The sequence below is a fragment of the Schistocerca nitens genome, unplaced genomic scaffold, assembly GCF_023898315.1.
Source record: "Schistocerca nitens isolate TAMUIC-IGC-003100 unplaced genomic scaffold, iqSchNite1.1 HiC_scaffold_261, whole genome shotgun sequence".
NCBI classification, from domain to species: Eukaryota; Metazoa; Arthropoda; class Insecta; order Orthoptera; family Acrididae; genus Schistocerca; species Schistocerca nitens.
In genome coordinates, this window is record NW_026045802.1 from 1 (window position 1) to 17,275 (window position 17,275).

The 17,275-nt window shown below is 55.4% G+C and overlaps 53 non-coding genes across 53 annotated transcripts; all 53 read right to left on the reverse strand.

The window, feature by feature from the left end:
- Positions 1 to 285: 285 nt before the first annotated feature.
- Trnal-cag (transfer RNA leucine (anticodon CAG)) lies at positions 286 to 367 on the reverse strand. The gene has a single exon. It is a non-coding gene; the product is annotated as a tRNA-Leu (tRNA).
- An 80-nt stretch (positions 368 to 447) lies between these two features.
- On the reverse strand, positions 448 to 529 carry Trnal-aag (transfer RNA leucine (anticodon AAG)). Its single transcript has one exon. It is a non-coding gene; the product is annotated as a tRNA-Leu (tRNA).
- A 292-nt stretch (positions 530 to 821) lies between these two features.
- On the reverse strand, positions 822 to 893 carry Trnah-gug (transfer RNA histidin (anticodon GUG)). Its single transcript has one exon. It is a non-coding gene; the product is annotated as a tRNA-His (tRNA).
- A 342-nt stretch (positions 894 to 1,235) lies between these two features.
- On the reverse strand, positions 1,236 to 1,307 carry Trnae-cuc (transfer RNA glutamic acid (anticodon CUC)). Its single transcript has one exon. It is a non-coding gene; the product is annotated as a tRNA-Glu (tRNA).
- Positions 1,308 to 1,581: 274 nt separating this feature from the next.
- On the reverse strand, positions 1,582 to 1,663 carry Trnal-cag (transfer RNA leucine (anticodon CAG)). The gene has a single exon. It is a non-coding gene; the product is annotated as a tRNA-Leu (tRNA).
- Positions 1,664 to 1,743: 80 nt separating this feature from the next.
- On the reverse strand, positions 1,744 to 1,825 carry Trnal-aag (transfer RNA leucine (anticodon AAG)). The gene has a single exon. It is a non-coding gene; the product is annotated as a tRNA-Leu (tRNA).
- A 292-nt stretch (positions 1,826 to 2,117) lies between these two features.
- Positions 2,118 to 2,189, reverse strand: Trnah-gug (transfer RNA histidin (anticodon GUG)). The gene has a single exon. It is a non-coding gene; the product is annotated as a tRNA-His (tRNA).
- Positions 2,190 to 2,531: 342 nt separating this feature from the next.
- Positions 2,532 to 2,603, reverse strand: Trnae-cuc (transfer RNA glutamic acid (anticodon CUC)). The gene has a single exon. It is a non-coding gene; the product is annotated as a tRNA-Glu (tRNA).
- A 274-nt stretch (positions 2,604 to 2,877) lies between these two features.
- On the reverse strand, positions 2,878 to 2,959 carry Trnal-cag (transfer RNA leucine (anticodon CAG)). The gene has a single exon. It is a non-coding gene; the product is annotated as a tRNA-Leu (tRNA).
- An 80-nt stretch (positions 2,960 to 3,039) lies between these two features.
- Trnal-aag (transfer RNA leucine (anticodon AAG)) lies at positions 3,040 to 3,121 on the reverse strand. The gene has a single exon. It is a non-coding gene; the product is annotated as a tRNA-Leu (tRNA).
- Positions 3,122 to 3,413: 292 nt separating this feature from the next.
- On the reverse strand, positions 3,414 to 3,485 carry Trnah-gug (transfer RNA histidin (anticodon GUG)). Its single transcript has one exon. It is a non-coding gene; the product is annotated as a tRNA-His (tRNA).
- A 342-nt stretch (positions 3,486 to 3,827) lies between these two features.
- Trnae-cuc (transfer RNA glutamic acid (anticodon CUC)) lies at positions 3,828 to 3,899 on the reverse strand. The gene has a single exon. It is a non-coding gene; the product is annotated as a tRNA-Glu (tRNA).
- A 274-nt stretch (positions 3,900 to 4,173) lies between these two features.
- On the reverse strand, positions 4,174 to 4,255 carry Trnal-cag (transfer RNA leucine (anticodon CAG)). The gene has a single exon. It is a non-coding gene; the product is annotated as a tRNA-Leu (tRNA).
- An 80-nt stretch (positions 4,256 to 4,335) lies between these two features.
- On the reverse strand, positions 4,336 to 4,417 carry Trnal-aag (transfer RNA leucine (anticodon AAG)). Its single transcript has one exon. It is a non-coding gene; the product is annotated as a tRNA-Leu (tRNA).
- Positions 4,418 to 4,709: 292 nt separating this feature from the next.
- Positions 4,710 to 4,781, reverse strand: Trnah-gug (transfer RNA histidin (anticodon GUG)). Its single transcript has one exon. It is a non-coding gene; the product is annotated as a tRNA-His (tRNA).
- Positions 4,782 to 5,123: 342 nt separating this feature from the next.
- On the reverse strand, positions 5,124 to 5,195 carry Trnae-cuc (transfer RNA glutamic acid (anticodon CUC)). The gene has a single exon. It is a non-coding gene; the product is annotated as a tRNA-Glu (tRNA).
- A 274-nt stretch (positions 5,196 to 5,469) lies between these two features.
- On the reverse strand, positions 5,470 to 5,551 carry Trnal-cag (transfer RNA leucine (anticodon CAG)). The gene has a single exon. It is a non-coding gene; the product is annotated as a tRNA-Leu (tRNA).
- An 80-nt stretch (positions 5,552 to 5,631) lies between these two features.
- Trnal-aag (transfer RNA leucine (anticodon AAG)) lies at positions 5,632 to 5,713 on the reverse strand. Its single transcript has one exon. It is a non-coding gene; the product is annotated as a tRNA-Leu (tRNA).
- A 292-nt stretch (positions 5,714 to 6,005) lies between these two features.
- Positions 6,006 to 6,077, reverse strand: Trnah-gug (transfer RNA histidin (anticodon GUG)). Its single transcript has one exon. It is a non-coding gene; the product is annotated as a tRNA-His (tRNA).
- A 342-nt stretch (positions 6,078 to 6,419) lies between these two features.
- Trnae-cuc (transfer RNA glutamic acid (anticodon CUC)) lies at positions 6,420 to 6,491 on the reverse strand. Its single transcript has one exon. It is a non-coding gene; the product is annotated as a tRNA-Glu (tRNA).
- Positions 6,492 to 6,765: 274 nt separating this feature from the next.
- Trnal-cag (transfer RNA leucine (anticodon CAG)) lies at positions 6,766 to 6,847 on the reverse strand. The gene has a single exon. It is a non-coding gene; the product is annotated as a tRNA-Leu (tRNA).
- Positions 6,848 to 6,927: 80 nt separating this feature from the next.
- On the reverse strand, positions 6,928 to 7,009 carry Trnal-aag (transfer RNA leucine (anticodon AAG)). The gene has a single exon. It is a non-coding gene; the product is annotated as a tRNA-Leu (tRNA).
- Positions 7,010 to 7,301: 292 nt separating this feature from the next.
- On the reverse strand, positions 7,302 to 7,373 carry Trnah-gug (transfer RNA histidin (anticodon GUG)). Its single transcript has one exon. It is a non-coding gene; the product is annotated as a tRNA-His (tRNA).
- Positions 7,374 to 7,715: 342 nt separating this feature from the next.
- Positions 7,716 to 7,787, reverse strand: Trnae-cuc (transfer RNA glutamic acid (anticodon CUC)). The gene has a single exon. It is a non-coding gene; the product is annotated as a tRNA-Glu (tRNA).
- A 274-nt stretch (positions 7,788 to 8,061) lies between these two features.
- Trnal-cag (transfer RNA leucine (anticodon CAG)) lies at positions 8,062 to 8,143 on the reverse strand. Its single transcript has one exon. It is a non-coding gene; the product is annotated as a tRNA-Leu (tRNA).
- An 80-nt stretch (positions 8,144 to 8,223) lies between these two features.
- On the reverse strand, positions 8,224 to 8,305 carry Trnal-aag (transfer RNA leucine (anticodon AAG)). Its single transcript has one exon. It is a non-coding gene; the product is annotated as a tRNA-Leu (tRNA).
- Positions 8,306 to 8,597: 292 nt separating this feature from the next.
- Trnah-gug (transfer RNA histidin (anticodon GUG)) lies at positions 8,598 to 8,669 on the reverse strand. Its single transcript has one exon. It is a non-coding gene; the product is annotated as a tRNA-His (tRNA).
- A 342-nt stretch (positions 8,670 to 9,011) lies between these two features.
- On the reverse strand, positions 9,012 to 9,083 carry Trnae-cuc (transfer RNA glutamic acid (anticodon CUC)). The gene has a single exon. It is a non-coding gene; the product is annotated as a tRNA-Glu (tRNA).
- Positions 9,084 to 9,357: 274 nt separating this feature from the next.
- On the reverse strand, positions 9,358 to 9,439 carry Trnal-cag (transfer RNA leucine (anticodon CAG)). Its single transcript has one exon. It is a non-coding gene; the product is annotated as a tRNA-Leu (tRNA).
- Positions 9,440 to 9,519: 80 nt separating this feature from the next.
- Positions 9,520 to 9,601, reverse strand: Trnal-aag (transfer RNA leucine (anticodon AAG)). The gene has a single exon. It is a non-coding gene; the product is annotated as a tRNA-Leu (tRNA).
- A 292-nt stretch (positions 9,602 to 9,893) lies between these two features.
- Positions 9,894 to 9,965, reverse strand: Trnah-gug (transfer RNA histidin (anticodon GUG)). The gene has a single exon. It is a non-coding gene; the product is annotated as a tRNA-His (tRNA).
- A 342-nt stretch (positions 9,966 to 10,307) lies between these two features.
- On the reverse strand, positions 10,308 to 10,379 carry Trnae-cuc (transfer RNA glutamic acid (anticodon CUC)). The gene has a single exon. It is a non-coding gene; the product is annotated as a tRNA-Glu (tRNA).
- A 274-nt stretch (positions 10,380 to 10,653) lies between these two features.
- Positions 10,654 to 10,735, reverse strand: Trnal-cag (transfer RNA leucine (anticodon CAG)). The gene has a single exon. It is a non-coding gene; the product is annotated as a tRNA-Leu (tRNA).
- Positions 10,736 to 10,815: 80 nt separating this feature from the next.
- Positions 10,816 to 10,897, reverse strand: Trnal-aag (transfer RNA leucine (anticodon AAG)). The gene has a single exon. It is a non-coding gene; the product is annotated as a tRNA-Leu (tRNA).
- A 292-nt stretch (positions 10,898 to 11,189) lies between these two features.
- Trnah-gug (transfer RNA histidin (anticodon GUG)) lies at positions 11,190 to 11,261 on the reverse strand. The gene has a single exon. It is a non-coding gene; the product is annotated as a tRNA-His (tRNA).
- A 342-nt stretch (positions 11,262 to 11,603) lies between these two features.
- Trnae-cuc (transfer RNA glutamic acid (anticodon CUC)) lies at positions 11,604 to 11,675 on the reverse strand. The gene has a single exon. It is a non-coding gene; the product is annotated as a tRNA-Glu (tRNA).
- A 274-nt stretch (positions 11,676 to 11,949) lies between these two features.
- Trnal-cag (transfer RNA leucine (anticodon CAG)) lies at positions 11,950 to 12,031 on the reverse strand. The gene has a single exon. It is a non-coding gene; the product is annotated as a tRNA-Leu (tRNA).
- Positions 12,032 to 12,111: 80 nt separating this feature from the next.
- Positions 12,112 to 12,193, reverse strand: Trnal-aag (transfer RNA leucine (anticodon AAG)). The gene has a single exon. It is a non-coding gene; the product is annotated as a tRNA-Leu (tRNA).
- A 292-nt stretch (positions 12,194 to 12,485) lies between these two features.
- Trnah-gug (transfer RNA histidin (anticodon GUG)) lies at positions 12,486 to 12,557 on the reverse strand. Its single transcript has one exon. It is a non-coding gene; the product is annotated as a tRNA-His (tRNA).
- A 342-nt stretch (positions 12,558 to 12,899) lies between these two features.
- On the reverse strand, positions 12,900 to 12,971 carry Trnae-cuc (transfer RNA glutamic acid (anticodon CUC)). The gene has a single exon. It is a non-coding gene; the product is annotated as a tRNA-Glu (tRNA).
- Positions 12,972 to 13,245: 274 nt separating this feature from the next.
- Trnal-cag (transfer RNA leucine (anticodon CAG)) lies at positions 13,246 to 13,327 on the reverse strand. Its single transcript has one exon. It is a non-coding gene; the product is annotated as a tRNA-Leu (tRNA).
- An 80-nt stretch (positions 13,328 to 13,407) lies between these two features.
- On the reverse strand, positions 13,408 to 13,489 carry Trnal-aag (transfer RNA leucine (anticodon AAG)). The gene has a single exon. It is a non-coding gene; the product is annotated as a tRNA-Leu (tRNA).
- Positions 13,490 to 13,781: 292 nt separating this feature from the next.
- Positions 13,782 to 13,853, reverse strand: Trnah-gug (transfer RNA histidin (anticodon GUG)). The gene has a single exon. It is a non-coding gene; the product is annotated as a tRNA-His (tRNA).
- A 342-nt stretch (positions 13,854 to 14,195) lies between these two features.
- On the reverse strand, positions 14,196 to 14,267 carry Trnae-cuc (transfer RNA glutamic acid (anticodon CUC)). Its single transcript has one exon. It is a non-coding gene; the product is annotated as a tRNA-Glu (tRNA).
- Positions 14,268 to 14,541: 274 nt separating this feature from the next.
- On the reverse strand, positions 14,542 to 14,623 carry Trnal-cag (transfer RNA leucine (anticodon CAG)). The gene has a single exon. It is a non-coding gene; the product is annotated as a tRNA-Leu (tRNA).
- An 80-nt stretch (positions 14,624 to 14,703) lies between these two features.
- Trnal-aag (transfer RNA leucine (anticodon AAG)) lies at positions 14,704 to 14,785 on the reverse strand. The gene has a single exon. It is a non-coding gene; the product is annotated as a tRNA-Leu (tRNA).
- A 292-nt stretch (positions 14,786 to 15,077) lies between these two features.
- Positions 15,078 to 15,149, reverse strand: Trnah-gug (transfer RNA histidin (anticodon GUG)). The gene has a single exon. It is a non-coding gene; the product is annotated as a tRNA-His (tRNA).
- A 342-nt stretch (positions 15,150 to 15,491) lies between these two features.
- On the reverse strand, positions 15,492 to 15,563 carry Trnae-cuc (transfer RNA glutamic acid (anticodon CUC)). Its single transcript has one exon. It is a non-coding gene; the product is annotated as a tRNA-Glu (tRNA).
- Positions 15,564 to 15,837: 274 nt separating this feature from the next.
- Positions 15,838 to 15,919, reverse strand: Trnal-cag (transfer RNA leucine (anticodon CAG)). Its single transcript has one exon. It is a non-coding gene; the product is annotated as a tRNA-Leu (tRNA).
- An 80-nt stretch (positions 15,920 to 15,999) lies between these two features.
- Positions 16,000 to 16,081, reverse strand: Trnal-aag (transfer RNA leucine (anticodon AAG)). Its single transcript has one exon. It is a non-coding gene; the product is annotated as a tRNA-Leu (tRNA).
- A 292-nt stretch (positions 16,082 to 16,373) lies between these two features.
- On the reverse strand, positions 16,374 to 16,445 carry Trnah-gug (transfer RNA histidin (anticodon GUG)). The gene has a single exon. It is a non-coding gene; the product is annotated as a tRNA-His (tRNA).
- Positions 16,446 to 16,787: 342 nt separating this feature from the next.
- Trnae-cuc (transfer RNA glutamic acid (anticodon CUC)) lies at positions 16,788 to 16,859 on the reverse strand. The gene has a single exon. It is a non-coding gene; the product is annotated as a tRNA-Glu (tRNA).
- A 274-nt stretch (positions 16,860 to 17,133) lies between these two features.
- Positions 17,134 to 17,215, reverse strand: Trnal-cag (transfer RNA leucine (anticodon CAG)). The gene has a single exon. It is a non-coding gene; the product is annotated as a tRNA-Leu (tRNA).
- Between the last annotated feature and the right edge of the window lie 60 nt (positions 17,216 to 17,275).

The window sequence follows — 17,275 nt, forward strand, 5'->3', positions numbered from 1 at the left end:
ACGACACCGGATAACGACACACGCACTCCTCCAACAAACACGGTGAGCGTCCACCCGCTACTTGACGACAACTGCAAAAATTAACGCTTCCACTTCGTAGAACGGCATGCTCTGGACGTATCTCGTGGAGACGAACGCCAGCAATCATGAGACCAAACTGCGCCGGTGAATCCTGTTGTTACACCGCGCACTGTGCTACGACAGTTTAAGAGAGCGACGCTCACGCTTTGCTGCGCTATTTCCTTCGCGGGAAATCAGTGCTCCTGTTTTCGAGACAGAAAACGTTGGCAGCGGTGGGATTCGAACCCACGCCTCCGAAGAGACTGGTGCCTGAAACCAGCGCCTTAGACCGCTCGGCCACGCTACCTACGCGACGCGGCCGCCGCAGGAGCTGCGTTCTACCCCACGAGAACACAGCGCAATGGCACAAAAACGAGAAGTAAAAATTGGCAGCGGTGGGATTCGAACCCACGCCTCCGAAGAGACTGGTGCCTTAAACCAGCGCCTTAGACCGCTCGGCCACGCTACCTGCGCCAGCGTTCCCCGCGTCTCTAGAAAACAGTGCACGACACAGTTTCCTGTTGTGCTGCGACTCGCTGCTCATGCATCGCACCTCAAACAACTGCCCCTTTCGACTATAGATTTAACCTCTCAGGCAGCTACCCACGCCCTGGGGCGGCCGAATTTCTTGTTGCTGATAATGAAACGGTAGTGCAACCTGCGGCGTGCGGAACATGAGTGTAAAGTGATGAGAGCATTGTGATTTCAAACACTGGGTGACGATCATGATTGCAGCAACAGCAAGGCAAAACCTTCAAAATTGCCGTGACCAGGATTCGAACCTGGGTTTTTGCGGCCACAACGCAATGTCCTAACCACTAGACGATCACTGCCGCGGAGGCGCCCGGGGAAGCAGTTCTCGCGACTGCACCCGCCCGGTACACAGCAAAGCTCAGCCCACTGCGTCAGACGCGATCTCCATTATATGTATACGGGCAAACGAAACGTGCCTGCGCTGTTAGGACACTAACCAGAGTGGTTAGCTGCATTCACCTCCCTGGCAGTGTCTTGCAGTCCTCCAAGTCTGTTGACCACAGGTGGACAGGTGTCGCATCTCTCTCGCCGTCACTTGTGGCCGTCATTCATACTTAACGTGCTTTTCTGCAAGCGTCAGCGTAGCGTCAGTCGAGCAAAGTCGGGACAAGTCGCCTAAGAGGAGCAACAAAATGGTGGATTTCCGGTACCGGGAATCGAACCCGGGCCTCCTGGGTGAGAGCCAGGTATCCTAGCCACTAGACGACACCGGATAACGACACACGCACTCCTCCAACAAACACGGTGAGCGTCCACCCGCTACTTGACGACAACTGCAAAAATTAACGCTTCCACTTCGTAGAACGGCATGCTCTGGACGTATCTCGTGGAGACGAACGCCAGCAATCATGAGACCAAACTGCGCCGGTGAATCCTGTTGTTACACCGCGCACTGTGCTACGACAGTTTAAGAGAGCGACGCTCACGCTTTGCTGCGCTATTTCCTTCGCGGGAAATCAGTGCTCCTGTTTTCGAGACAGAAAACGTTGGCAGCGGTGGGATTCGAACCCACGCCTCCGAAGAGACTGGTGCCTGAAACCAGCGCCTTAGACCGCTCGGCCACGCTACCTACGCGACGCGGCCGCCGCAGGAGCTGCGTTCTACCCCACGAGAACACAGCGCAATGGCACAAAAACGAGAAGTAAAAATTGGCAGCGGTGGGATTCGAACCCACGCCTCCGAAGAGACTGGTGCCTTAAACCAGCGCCTTAGACCGCTCGGCCACGCTACCTGCGCCAGCGTTCCCCGCGTCTCTAGAAAACAGTGCACGACACAGTTTCCTGTTGTGCTGCGACTCGCTGCTCATGCATCGCACCTCAAACAACTGCCCCTTTCGACTATAGATTTAACCTCTCAGGCAGCTACCCACGCCCTGGGGCGGCCGAATTTCTTGTTGCTGATAATGAAACGGTAGTGCAACCTGCGGCGTGCGGAACATGAGTGTAAAGTGATGAGAGCATTGTGATTTCAAACACTGGGTGACGATCATGATTGCAGCAACAGCAAGGCAAAACCTTCAAAATTGCCGTGACCAGGATTCGAACCTGGGTTTTTGCGGCCACAACGCAATGTCCTAACCACTAGACGATCACTGCCGCGGAGGCGCCCGGGGAAGCAGTTCTCGCGACTGCACCCGCCCGGTACACAGCAAAGCTCAGCCCACTGCGTCAGACGCGATCTCCATTATATGTATACGGGCAAACGAAACGTGCCTGCGCTGTTAGGACACTAACCAGAGTGGTTAGCTGCATTCACCTCCCTGGCAGTGTCTTGCAGTCCTCCAAGTCTGTTGACCACAGGTGGACAGGTGTCGCATCTCTCTCGCCGTCACTTGTGGCCGTCATTCATACTTAACGTGCTTTTCTGCAAGCGTCAGCGTAGCGTCAGTCGAGCAAAGTCGGGACAAGTCGCCTAAGAGGAGCAACAAAATGGTGGATTTCCGGTACCGGGAATCGAACCCGGGCCTCCTGGGTGAGAGCCAGGTATCCTAGCCACTAGACGACACCGGATAACGACACACGCACTCCTCCAACAAACACGGTGAGCGTCCACCCGCTACTTGACGACAACTGCAAAAATTAACGCTTCCACTTCGTAGAACGGCATGCTCTGGACGTATCTCGTGGAGACGAACGCCAGCAATCATGAGACCAAACTGCGCCGGTGAATCCTGTTGTTACACCGCGCACTGTGCTACGACAGTTTAAGAGAGCGACGCTCACGCTTTGCTGCGCTATTTCCTTCGCGGGAAATCAGTGCTCCTGTTTTCGAGACAGAAAACGTTGGCAGCGGTGGGATTCGAACCCACGCCTCCGAAGAGACTGGTGCCTGAAACCAGCGCCTTAGACCGCTCGGCCACGCTACCTACGCGACGCGGCCGCCGCAGGAGCTGCGTTCTACCCCACGAGAACACAGCGCAATGGCACAAAAACGAGAAGTAAAAATTGGCAGCGGTGGGATTCGAACCCACGCCTCCGAAGAGACTGGTGCCTTAAACCAGCGCCTTAGACCGCTCGGCCACGCTACCTGCGCCAGCGTTCCCCGCGTCTCTAGAAAACAGTGCACGACACAGTTTCCTGTTGTGCTGCGACTCGCTGCTCATGCATCGCACCTCAAACAACTGCCCCTTTCGACTATAGATTTAACCTCTCAGGCAGCTACCCACGCCCTGGGGCGGCCGAATTTCTTGTTGCTGATAATGAAACGGTAGTGCAACCTGCGGCGTGCGGAACATGAGTGTAAAGTGATGAGAGCATTGTGATTTCAAACACTGGGTGACGATCATGATTGCAGCAACAGCAAGGCAAAACCTTCAAAATTGCCGTGACCAGGATTCGAACCTGGGTTTTTGCGGCCACAACGCAATGTCCTAACCACTAGACGATCACTGCCGCGGAGGCGCCCGGGGAAGCAGTTCTCGCGACTGCACCCGCCCGGTACACAGCAAAGCTCAGCCCACTGCGTCAGACGCGATCTCCATTATATGTATACGGGCAAACGAAACGTGCCTGCGCTGTTAGGACACTAACCAGAGTGGTTAGCTGCATTCACCTCCCTGGCAGTGTCTTGCAGTCCTCCAAGTCTGTTGACCACAGGTGGACAGGTGTCGCATCTCTCTCGCCGTCACTTGTGGCCGTCATTCATACTTAACGTGCTTTTCTGCAAGCGTCAGCGTAGCGTCAGTCGAGCAAAGTCGGGACAAGTCGCCTAAGAGGAGCAACAAAATGGTGGATTTCCGGTACCGGGAATCGAACCCGGGCCTCCTGGGTGAGAGCCAGGTATCCTAGCCACTAGACGACACCGGATAACGACACACGCACTCCTCCAACAAACACGGTGAGCGTCCACCCGCTACTTGACGACAACTGCAAAAATTAACGCTTCCACTTCGTAGAACGGCATGCTCTGGACGTATCTCGTGGAGACGAACGCCAGCAATCATGAGACCAAACTGCGCCGGTGAATCCTGTTGTTACACCGCGCACTGTGCTACGACAGTTTAAGAGAGCGACGCTCACGCTTTGCTGCGCTATTTCCTTCGCGGGAAATCAGTGCTCCTGTTTTCGAGACAGAAAACGTTGGCAGCGGTGGGATTCGAACCCACGCCTCCGAAGAGACTGGTGCCTGAAACCAGCGCCTTAGACCGCTCGGCCACGCTACCTACGCGACGCGGCCGCCGCAGGAGCTGCGTTCTACCCCACGAGAACACAGCGCAATGGCACAAAAACGAGAAGTAAAAATTGGCAGCGGTGGGATTCGAACCCACGCCTCCGAAGAGACTGGTGCCTTAAACCAGCGCCTTAGACCGCTCGGCCACGCTACCTGCGCCAGCGTTCCCCGCGTCTCTAGAAAACAGTGCACGACACAGTTTCCTGTTGTGCTGCGACTCGCTGCTCATGCATCGCACCTCAAACAACTGCCCCTTTCGACTATAGATTTAACCTCTCAGGCAGCTACCCACGCCCTGGGGCGGCCGAATTTCTTGTTGCTGATAATGAAACGGTAGTGCAACCTGCGGCGTGCGGAACATGAGTGTAAAGTGATGAGAGCATTGTGATTTCAAACACTGGGTGACGATCATGATTGCAGCAACAGCAAGGCAAAACCTTCAAAATTGCCGTGACCAGGATTCGAACCTGGGTTTTTGCGGCCACAACGCAATGTCCTAACCACTAGACGATCACTGCCGCGGAGGCGCCCGGGGAAGCAGTTCTCGCGACTGCACCCGCCCGGTACACAGCAAAGCTCAGCCCACTGCGTCAGACGCGATCTCCATTATATGTATACGGGCAAACGAAACGTGCCTGCGCTGTTAGGACACTAACCAGAGTGGTTAGCTGCATTCACCTCCCTGGCAGTGTCTTGCAGTCCTCCAAGTCTGTTGACCACAGGTGGACAGGTGTCGCATCTCTCTCGCCGTCACTTGTGGCCGTCATTCATACTTAACGTGCTTTTCTGCAAGCGTCAGCGTAGCGTCAGTCGAGCAAAGTCGGGACAAGTCGCCTAAGAGGAGCAACAAAATGGTGGATTTCCGGTACCGGGAATCGAACCCGGGCCTCCTGGGTGAGAGCCAGGTATCCTAGCCACTAGACGACACCGGATAACGACACACGCACTCCTCCAACAAACACGGTGAGCGTCCACCCGCTACTTGACGACAACTGCAAAAATTAACGCTTCCACTTCGTAGAACGGCATGCTCTGGACGTATCTCGTGGAGACGAACGCCAGCAATCATGAGACCAAACTGCGCCGGTGAATCCTGTTGTTACACCGCGCACTGTGCTACGACAGTTTAAGAGAGCGACGCTCACGCTTTGCTGCGCTATTTCCTTCGCGGGAAATCAGTGCTCCTGTTTTCGAGACAGAAAACGTTGGCAGCGGTGGGATTCGAACCCACGCCTCCGAAGAGACTGGTGCCTGAAACCAGCGCCTTAGACCGCTCGGCCACGCTACCTACGCGACGCGGCCGCCGCAGGAGCTGCGTTCTACCCCACGAGAACACAGCGCAATGGCACAAAAACGAGAAGTAAAAATTGGCAGCGGTGGGATTCGAACCCACGCCTCCGAAGAGACTGGTGCCTTAAACCAGCGCCTTAGACCGCTCGGCCACGCTACCTGCGCCAGCGTTCCCCGCGTCTCTAGAAAACAGTGCACGACACAGTTTCCTGTTGTGCTGCGACTCGCTGCTCATGCATCGCACCTCAAACAACTGCCCCTTTCGACTATAGATTTAACCTCTCAGGCAGCTACCCACGCCCTGGGGCGGCCGAATTTCTTGTTGCTGATAATGAAACGGTAGTGCAACCTGCGGCGTGCGGAACATGAGTGTAAAGTGATGAGAGCATTGTGATTTCAAACACTGGGTGACGATCATGATTGCAGCAACAGCAAGGCAAAACCTTCAAAATTGCCGTGACCAGGATTCGAACCTGGGTTTTTGCGGCCACAACGCAATGTCCTAACCACTAGACGATCACTGCCGCGGAGGCGCCCGGGGAAGCAGTTCTCGCGACTGCACCCGCCCGGTACACAGCAAAGCTCAGCCCACTGCGTCAGACGCGATCTCCATTATATGTATACGGGCAAACGAAACGTGCCTGCGCTGTTAGGACACTAACCAGAGTGGGTAGCTGCATTCATCTCCCTGGCAGTGTCTTGCAGTCCTCCAAGTCTGTTGACCACAGGTGGACAGGTGTCGCATCTCTCTCGCCGTCACTTGTGGCCGTCATTCATACTTAACGTGCTTTTCTGCAAGCGTCAGCGTAGCGTCAGTCGAGCAAAGTCGGGACAAGTCGCCTAAGAGGAGCAACAAAATGGTGGATTTCCGGTACCGGGAATCGAACCCGGGCCTCCTGGGTGAGAGCCAGGTATCCTAGCCACTAGACGACACCGGATAACGACACACGCACTCCTCCAACAAACACGGTGAGCGTCCACCCGCTACTTGACGACAACTGCAAAAATTAACGCTTCCACTTCGTAGAACGGCATGCTCTGGACGTATCTCGTGGAGACGAACGCCAGCAATCATGAGACCAAACTGCGCCGGTGAATCCTGTTGTTACACCGCGCACTGTGCTACGACAGTTTAAGAGAGCGACGCTCACGCTTTGCTGCGCTATTTCCTTCGCGGGAAATCAGTGCTCCTGTTTTCGAGACAGAAAACGTTGGCAGCGGTGGGATTCGAACCCACGCCTCCGAAGAGACTGGTGTCTGAAACCAGCGCCTTAGACCGCTCGGCCACGCTACCTACGCGACGCGGCCGCCGCAGGAGCTGCGTTCTACCCCACGAGAACACAGCGCAATGGCACAAAAACGAGAAGTAAAAATTGGCAGCGGTGGGATTCGAACCCACGCCTCCGAAGAGACTGGTGCCTTAAACCAGCGCCTTAGACCGCTCGGCCACGCTACCTGCGCCAGCGTTCCCCGCGTCTCTAGAAAACAGTGCACGACACAGTTTCCTGTTGTGCTGCGACTCGCTGCTCATGCATCGCACCTCAAACAACTGCCCCTTTCGACTATAGATTTAACCTCTCAGGCAGCTACCCACGCCCTGGGGCGGCCGAATTTCTTGTTGCTGATAATGAAACGGTAGTGCAACCTGCGGCGTGCGGAACATGAGTGTAAAGTGATGAGAGCATTGTGATTTCAAACACTGGGTGACGATCATGATTGCAGCAACAGCAAGGCAAAACCTTCAAAATTGCCGTGACCAGGATTCGAACCTGGGTTTTTGCGGCCACAACGCAATGTCCTAACCACTAGACGATCACTGCCGCGGAGGCGCCCGGGGAAGCAGTTCTCGCGACTGCACCCGCCCGGTACACAGCAAAGCTCAGCCCACTGCGTCAGACGCGATCTCCATTATATGTATACGGGCAAACGAAACGTGCCTGCGCTGTTAGGACACTAACCAGAGTGGTTAGCTGCATTCACCTCCCTGGCAGTGTCTTGCAGTCCTCCAAGTCTGTTGACCACAGGTGGACAGGTGTCGCATCTCTCTCGCCGTCACTTGTGGCCGTCATTCATACTTAACGTGCTTTTCTGCAAGCGTCAGCGTAGCGTCAGTCGAGCAAAGTCGGGACAAGTCGCCTAAGAGGAGCAACAAAATGGTGGATTTCCGGTACCGGGAATCGAACCCGGGCCTCCTGGGTGAGAGCCAGGTATCCTAGCCACTAGACGACACCGGATAACGACACACGCACTCCTCCAACAAACACGGTGAGCGTCCACCCGCTACTTGACGACAACTGCAAAAATTAACGCTTCCACTTCGTAGAACGGCATGCTCTGGACGTATCTCGTGGAGACGAACGCCAGCAATCATGAGACCAAACTGCGCCGGTGAATCCTGTTGTTACACCGCGCACTGTGCTACGACAGTTTAAGAGAGCGACGCTCACGCTTTGCTGCGCTATTTCCTTCGCGGGAAATCAGTGCTCCTGTTTTCGAGACAGAAAACGTTGGCAGCGGTGGGATTCGAACCCACGCCTCCGAAGAGACTGGTGCCTGAAACCAGCGCCTTAGACCGCTCGGCCACGCTACCTACGCGACGCGGCCGCCGCAGGAGCTGCGTTCTACCCCACGAGAACACAGCGCAATGGCACAAAAACGAGAAGTAAAAATTGGCAGCGGTGGGATTCGAACCCACGCCTCCGAAGAGACTGGTGCCTTAAACCAGCGCCTTAGACCGCTCGGCCACGCTACCTGCGCCAGCGTTCCCCGCGTCTCTAGAAAACAGTGCACGACACAGTTTCCTGTTGTGCTGCGACTCGCTGCTCATGCATCGCACCTCAAACAACTGCCCCTTTCGACTATAGATTTAACCTCTCAGGCAGCTACCCACGCCCTGGGGCGGCCGAATTTCTTGTTGCTGATAATGAAACGGTAGTGCAACCTGCGGCGTGCGGAACATGAGTGTAAAGTGATGAGAGCATTGTGATTTCAAACACTGGGTGACGATCATGATTGCAGCAACAGCAAGGCAAAACCTTCAAAATTGCCGTGACCAGGATTCGAACCTGGGTTTTTGCGGCCACAACGCAATGTCCTAACCACTAGACGATCACTGCCGCGGAGGCGCCCGGGGAAGCAGTTCTCGCGACTGCACCCGCCCGGTACACAGCAAAGCTCAGCCCACTGCGTCAGACGCGATCTCCATTATATGTATACGGGCAAACGAAACGTGCCTGCGCTGTTAGGACACTAACCAGAGTGGGTAGCTGCATTCATCTCCCTGGCAGTGTCTTGCAGTCCTCCAAGTCTGTTGACCACAGGTGGACAGGTGTCGCATCTCTCTCGCCGTCACTTGTGGCCGTCATTCATACTTAACGTGCTTTTCTGCAAGCGTCAGCGTAGCGTCAGTCGAGCAAAGTCGGGACAAGTCGCCTAAGAGGAGCAACAAAATGGTGGATTTCCGGTACCGGGAATCGAACCCGGGCCTCCTGGGTGAGAGCCAGGTATCCTAGCCACTAGACGACACCGGATAACGACACACGCACTCCTCCAACAAACACGGTGAGCGTCCACCCGCTACTTGACGACAACTGCAAAAATTAACGCTTCCACTTCGTAGAACGGCATGCTCTGGACGTATCTCGTGGAGACGAACGCCAGCAATCATGAGACCAAACTGCGCCGGTGAATCCTGTTGTTACACCGCGCACTGTGCTACGACAGTTTAAGAGAGCGACGCTCACGCTTTGCTGCGCTATTTCCTTCGCGGGAAATCAGTGCTCCTGTTTTCGAGACAGAAAACGTTGGCAGCGGTGGGATTCGAACCCACGCCTCCGAAGAGACTGGTGTCTGAAACCAGCGCCTTAGACCGCTCGGCCACGCTACCTACGCGACGCGGCCGCCGCAGGAGCTGCGTTCTACCCCACGAGAACACAGCGCAATGGCACAAAAACGAGAAGTAAAAATTGGCAGCGGTGGGATTCGAACCCACGCCTCCGAAGAGACTGGTGCCTTAAACCAGCGCCTTAGACCGCTCGGCCACGCTACCTGCGCCAGCGTTCCCCGCGTCTCTAGAAAACAGTGCACGACACAGTTTCCTGTTGTGCTGCGACTCGCTGCTCATGCATCGCACCTCAAACAACTGCCCCTTTCGACTATAGATTTAACCTCTCAGGCAGCTACCCACGCCCTGGGGCGGCCGAATTTCTTGTTGCTGATAATGAAACGGTAGTGCAACCTGCGGCGTGCGGAACATGAGTGTAAAGTGATGAGAGCATTGTGATTTCAAACACTGGGTGACGATCATGATTGCAGCAACAGCAAGGCAAAACCTTCAAAATTGCCGTGACCAGGATTCGAACCTGGGTTTTTGCGGCCACAACGCAATGTCCTAACCACTAGACGATCACTGCCGCGGAGGCGCCCGGGGAAGCAGTTCTCGCGACTGCACCCGCCCGGTACACAGCAAAGCTCAGCCCACTGCGTCAGACGCGATCTCCATTATATGTATACGGGCAAACGAAACGTGCCTGCGCTGTTAGGACACTAACCAGAGTGGTTAGCTGCATTCACCTCCCTGGCAGTGTCTTGCAGTCCTCCAAGTCTGTTGACCACAGGTGGACAGGTGTCGCATCTCTCTCGCCGTCACTTGTGGCCGTCATTCATACTTAACGTGCTTTTCTGCAAGCGTCAGCGTAGCGTCAGTCGAGCAAAGTCGGGACAAGTCGCCTAAGAGGAGCAACAAAATGGTGGATTTCCGGTACCGGGAATCGAACCCGGGCCTCCTGGGTGAGAGCCAGGTATCCTAGCCACTAGACGACACCGGATAACGACACACGCACTCCTCCAACAAACACGGTGAGCGTCCACCCGCTACTTGACGACAACTGCAAAAATTAACGCTTCCACTTCGTAGAACGGCATGCTCTGGACGTATCTCGTGGAGACGAACGCCAGCAATCATGAGACCAAACTGCGCCGGTGAATCCTGTTGTTACACCGCGCACTGTGCTACGACAGTTTAAGAGAGCGACGCTCACGCTTTGCTGCGCTATTTCCTTCGCGGGAAATCAGTGCTCCTGTTTTCGAGACAGAAAACGTTGGCAGCGGTGGGATTCGAACCCACGCCTCCGAAGAGACTGGTGCCTGAAACCAGCGCCTTAGACCGCTCGGCCACGCTACCTACGCGACGCGGCCGCCGCAGGAGCTGCGTTCTACCCCACGAGAACACAGCGCAATGGCACAAAAACGAGAAGTAAAAATTGGCAGCGGTGGGATTCGAACCCACGCCTCCGAAGAGACTGGTGCCTTAAACCAGCGCCTTAGACCGCTCGGCCACGCTACCTGCGCCAGCGTTCCCCGCGTCTCTAGAAAACAGTGCACGACACAGTTTCCTGTTGTGCTGCGACTCGCTGCTCATGCATCGCACCTCAAACAACTGCCCCTTTCGACTATAGATTTAACCTCTCAGGCAGCTACCCACGCCCTGGGGCGGCCGAATTTCTTGTTGCTGATAATGAAACGGTAGTGCAACCTGCGGCGTGCGGAACATGAGTGTAAAGTGATGAGAGCATTGTGATTTCAAACACTGGGTGACGATCATGATTGCAGCAACAGCAAGGCAAAACCTTCAAAATTGCCGTGACCAGGATTCGAACCTGGGTTTTTGCGGCCACAACGCAATGTCCTAACCACTAGACGATCACTGCCGCGGAGGCGCCCGGGGAAGCAGTTCTCGCGACTGCACCCGCCCGGTACACAGCAAAGCTCAGCCCACTGCGTCAGACGCGATCTCCATTATATGTATACGGGCAAACGAAACGTGCCTGCGCTGTTAGGACACTAACCAGAGTGGTTAGCTGCATTCACCTCCCTGGCAGTGTCTTGCAGTCCTCCAAGTCTGTTGACCACAGGTGGACAGGTGTCGCATCTCTCTCGCCGTCACTTGTGGCCGTCATTCATACTTAACGTGCTTTTCTGCAAGCGTCAGCGTAGCGTCAGTCGAGCAAAGTCGGGACAAGTCGCCTAAGAGGAGCAACAAAATGGTGGATTTCCGGTACCGGGAATCGAACCCGGGCCTCCTGGGTGAGAGCCAGGTATCCTAGCCACTAGACGACACCGGATAACGACACACGCACTCCTCCAACAAACACGGTGAGCGTCCACCCGCTACTTGACGACAACTGCAAAAATTAACGCTTCCACTTCGTAGAACGGCATGCTCTGGACGTATCTCGTGGAGACGAACGCCAGCAATCATGAGACCAAACTGCGCCGGTGAATCCTGTTGTTACACCGCGCACTGTGCTACGACAGTTTAAGAGAGCGACGCTCACGCTTTGCTGCGCTATTTCCTTCGCGGGAAATCAGTGCTCCTGTTTTCGAGACAGAAAACGTTGGCAGCGGTGGGATTCGAACCCACGCCTCCGAAGAGACTGGTGCCTGAAACCAGCGCCTTAGACCGCTCGGCCACGCTACCTACGCGACGCGGCCGCCGCAGGAGCTGCGTTCTACCCCACGAGAACACAGCGCAATGGCACAAAAACGAGAAGTAAAAATTGGCAGCGGTGGGATTCGAACCCACGCCTCCGAAGAGACTGGTGCCTTAAACCAGCGCCTTAGACCGCTCGGCCACGCTACCTGCGCCAGCGTTCCCCGCGTCTCTAGAAAACAGTGCACGACACAGTTTCCTGTTGTGCTGCGACTCGCTGCTCATGCATCGCACCTCAAACAACTGCCCCTTTCGACTATAGATTTAACCTCTCAGGCAGCTACCCACGCCCTGGGGCGGCCGAATTTCTTGTTGCTGATAATGAAACGGTAGTGCAACCTGCGGCGTGCGGAACATGAGTGTAAAGTGATGAGAGCATTGTGATTTCAAACACTGGGTGACGATCATGATTGCAGCAACAGCAAGGCAAAACCTTCAAAATTGCCGTGACCAGGATTCGAACCTGGGTTTTTGCGGCCACAACGCAATGTCCTAACCACTAGACGATCACTGCCGCGGAGGCGCCCGGGGAAGCAGTTCTCGCGACTGCACCCGCCCGGTACACAGCAAAGCTCAGCCCACTGCGTCAGACGCGATCTCCATTATATGTATACGGGCAAACGAAACGTGCCTGCGCTGTTAGGACACTAACCAGAGTGGTTAGCTGCATTCACCTCCCTGGCAGTGTCTTGCAGTCCTCCAAGTCTGTTGACCACAGGTGGACAGGTGTCGCATCTCTCTCGCCGTCACTTGTGGCCGTCATTCATACTTAACGTGCTTTTCTGCAAGCGTCAGCGTAGCGTCAGTCGAGCAAAGTCGGGACAAGTCGCCTAAGAGGAGCAACAAAATGGTGGATTTCCGGTACCGGGAATCGAACCCGGGCCTCCTGGGTGAGAGCCAGGTATCCTAGCCACTAGACGACACCGGATAACGACACACGCACTCCTCCAACAAACACGGTGAGCGTCCACCCGCTACTTGACGACAACTGCAAAAATTAACGCTTCCACTTCGTAGAACGGCATGCTCTGGACGTATCTCGTGGAGACGAACGCCAGCAATCATGAGACCAAACTGCGCCGGTGAATCCTGTTGTTACACCGCGCACTGTGCTACGACAGTTTAAGAGAGCGACGCTCACGCTTTGCTGCGCTATTTCCTTCGCGGGAAATCAGTGCTCCTGTTTTCGAGACAGAAAACGTTGGCAGCGGTGGGATTCGAACCCACGCCTCCGAAGAGACTGGTGCCTGAAACCAGCGCCTTAGACCGCTCGGCCACGCTACCTACGCGACGCGGCCGCCGCAGGAGCTGCGTTCTACCCCACGAGAACACAGCGCAATGGCACAAAAACGAGAAGTAAAAATTGGCAGCGGTGGGATTCGAACCCACGCCTCCGAAGAGACTGGTGCCTTAAACCAGCGCCTTAGACCGCTCGGCCACGCTACCTGCGCCAGCGTTCCCCGCGTCTCTAGAAAACAGTGCACGACACAGTTTCCTGTTGTGCTGCGACTCGCTGCTCATGCATCGCACCTCAAACAACTGCCCCTTTCGACTATAGATTTAACCTCTCAGGCAGCTACCCACGCCCTGGGGCGGCCGAATTTCTTGTTGCTGATAATGAAACGGTAGTGCAACCTGCGGCGTGCGGAACATGAGTGTAAAGTGATGAGAGCATTGTGATTTCAAACACTGGGTGACGATCATGATTGCAGCAACAGCAAGGCAAAACCTTCAAAATTGCCGTGACCAGGATTCGAACCTGGGTTTTTGCGGCCACAACGCAATGTCCTAACCACTAGACGATCACTGCCGCGGAGGCGCCCGGGGAAGCAGTTCTCGCGACTGCACCCGCCCGGTACACAGCAAAGCTCAGCCCACTGCGTCAGACGCGATCTCCATTATATGTATACGGGCAAACGAAACGTGCCTGCGCTGTTAGGACACTAACCAGAGTGGGTAGCTGCATTCATCTCCCTGGCAGTGTCTTGCAGTCCTCCAAGTCTGTTGACCACAGGTGGACAGGTGTCGCATCTCTCTCGCCGTCACTTGTGGCCGTCATTCATACTTAACGTGCTTTTCTGCAAGCGTCAGCGTAGCGTCAGTCGAGCAAAGTCGGGACAAGTCGCCTAAGAGGAGCAACAAAATGGTGGATTTCCGGTACCGGGAATCGAACCCGGGCCTCCTGGGTGAGAGCCAGGTATCCTAGCCACTAGACGACACCGGATAACGACACACGCACTCCTCCAACAAACACGGTGAGCGTCCACCCGCTACTTGACGACAACTGCAAAAATTAACGCTTCCACTTCGTAGAACGGCATGCTCTGGACGTATCTCGTGGAGACGAACGCCAGCAATCATGAGACCAAACTGCGCCGGTGAATCCTGTTGTTACACCGCGCACTGTGCTACGACAGTTTAAGAGAGCGACGCTCACGCTTTGCTGCGCTATTTCCTTCGCGGGAAATCAGTGCTCCTGTTTTCGAGACAGAAAACGTTGGCAGCGGTGGGATTCGAACCCACGCCTCCGAAGAGACTGGTGTCTGAAACCAGCGCCTTAGACCGCTCGGCCACGCTACCTACGCGACGCGGCCGCCGCAGGAGCTGCGTTCTACCCCACGAGAACACAGCGCAATGGCACAAAAACGAGAAGTAAAAATTGGCAGCGGTGGGATTCGAACCCACGCCTCCGAAGAGACTGGTGCCTTAAACCAGCGCCTTAGACCGCTCGGCCACGCTACCTGCGCCAGCGTTCCCCGCGTCTCTAGAAAACAGTGCACGACACAGTTTCCTGTTGTGCTGCGACTCGCTGCTCATGCATCGCACCTCAAACAACTGCCCCTTTCGACTATAGATTTAACCTCTCAGGCAGCTACCCACGCCCTGGGGCGGCCGAATTTCTTGTTGCTGATAATGAAACGGTAGTGCAACCTGCGGCGTGCGGAACATGAGTGTAAAGTGATGAGAGCATTGTGATTTCAAACACTGGGTGACGATCATGATTGCAGCAACAGCAAGGCAAAACCTTCAAAATTGCCGTGACCAGGATTCGAACCTGGGTTTTTGCGGCCACAACGCAATGTCCTAACCACTAGACGATCACTGCCGCGGAGGCGCCCGGGGAAGCAGTTCTCGCGACTGCACCCGCCCGGTACACAGCAAAGCTCAGCCCACTGCGTCAGACGCGATCTCCATTATATGTATACGGGCAAACGAAACGTGCCTGCGCTGTTAGGACACTAACCAGAGTGGTTAGCTGCATTCACCTCCCTGGCAGTGTCTTGCAGTCCTCCAAGTCTGTTGACCACAGGTGGACAGGTGTCGCATCTCTCTCGCCGTCACTTGTGGCCGTCATTCATACTTAACGTGCTTTTCTGCAAGCGTCAGCGTAGCGTCAGTCGAGCAAAGTCGGGACAAGTCGCCTAAGAGGAGCAACAAAATGGTGGATTTCCGGTACCGGGAATCGAACCCGGGCCTCCTGGGTGAGAGCCAGGTATCCTAGCCACTAGACGACACCGGATAACGACACACGCACTCCTCCAACAAACACGGTGAGCGTCCACCCGCTACTTGACGACAACTGCAAAAATTAACGCTTCCACTTCGTAGAACGGCATGCTCTGGACGTATCTCGTGGAGACGAACGCCAGCAATCATGAGACCAAACTGCGCCGGTGAATCCTGTTGTTACACCGCGCACTGTGCTACGACAGTTTAAGAGAGCGACGCTCACGCTTTGCTGCGCTATTTCCTTCGCGGGAAATCAGTGCTCCTGTTTTCGAGACAGAAAACGTTGGCAGCGGTGGGATTCGAACCCACGCCTCCGAAGAGACTGGTGCCTGAAACCAGCGCCTTAGACCGCTCGGCCACGCTACCTACGCGACGCGGCCGCCGCAGGAGCTGCGTTCTACCCCACGAGAACACAGCGCAATGGCACAAAAACGAGAAGTAAAAATTGGCAGCGGTGGGATTCGAACCCACGCCTCCGAAGAGACTGGTGCCTTAAACCAGCGCCTTAGACCGCTCGGCCACGCTACCTGCGCCAGCGTTCCCCGCGTCTCTAGAAAACAGTGCACGACACAGTTTCCTGTTGTGCTGCGACTCGCTGCTCATGCATCGCACCTCAAACAACTGCCCCTTTCGACTATAGATTTAACCTCTCAGGCAGCTACCCACGCCCTGGGGCGGCCGAATTTCTTGTTGCTGATAATGAAACGGTAGTGCAACCTGCGGCGTGCGGAACATGAGTGTAAAGTGATGAGAGCATTGTGATTTCAAACACTGGGTGACGATCATGATTGCAGCAACAGCAAGGCAAAACCTTCAAAATTGCCGTGACCAGGATTCGAACCTGGGTTTTTGCGGCCACAACGCAATGTCCTAACCACTAGACGATCACTGCCGCGGAGGCGCCCGGGGAAGCAGTTCTCGCGACTGCACCCGCCCGGTACACAGCAAAGCTCAGCCCACTGCGTCAGACGCGATCTCCATTATATGTATACGGGCAAACGAAACGTGCCTGCGCTGTTAGGACACTAACCAGAGTGGTTAGCTGCATTCACCTCCCTGGCAGTGTCTTGCAGTCCTCCAAGTCTGTTGACCACAGGTGGACAGGTGTCGCATCTCTCTCGCCGTCACTTGTGGCCGTCATTCATACTTAACGTGCTTTTCTGCAAGCGTCAGCGTAGCGTCAGTCGAGCAAAGTCGGGACAAGTCGCCTAAGAGGAGCAACAAAATGGTGGATTTCCGGTACCGGGAATCGAACCCGGGCCTCCTGGGTGAGAGCCAGGTATCCTAGCCACTAGACGACACCGGATAACGACACACGCACTCCTCCAACAAACACGGTGAGCGTCCACCCGCTACTTGACGACAACTGCAAAAATTAACGCTTCCACTTCGTAGAACGGCATGCTCTGGACGTATCTCGTGGAGACGAACGCCAGCAATCATGAGACCAAACTGCGCCGGTGAATCCTGTTGTTACACCGCGCACTGTGCTACGACAGTTTAAGAGAGCGACGCTCACGCTTTGCTGCGCTATTTCCTTCGCGGGAAATCAGTGCTCCTGTTTTCGAGACAGAAAACGTTGGCAGCGGTGGGATTCGAACCCACGCCTCCGAAGAGACTGGTGCCTGAAACCAGCGCCTTAGACCGCTCGGCCACGCTACCTACGCGACGCGGCCGCCGCAGGAGCTGCGTTCTACCCCACGAGAACACAGCGCAATGGCA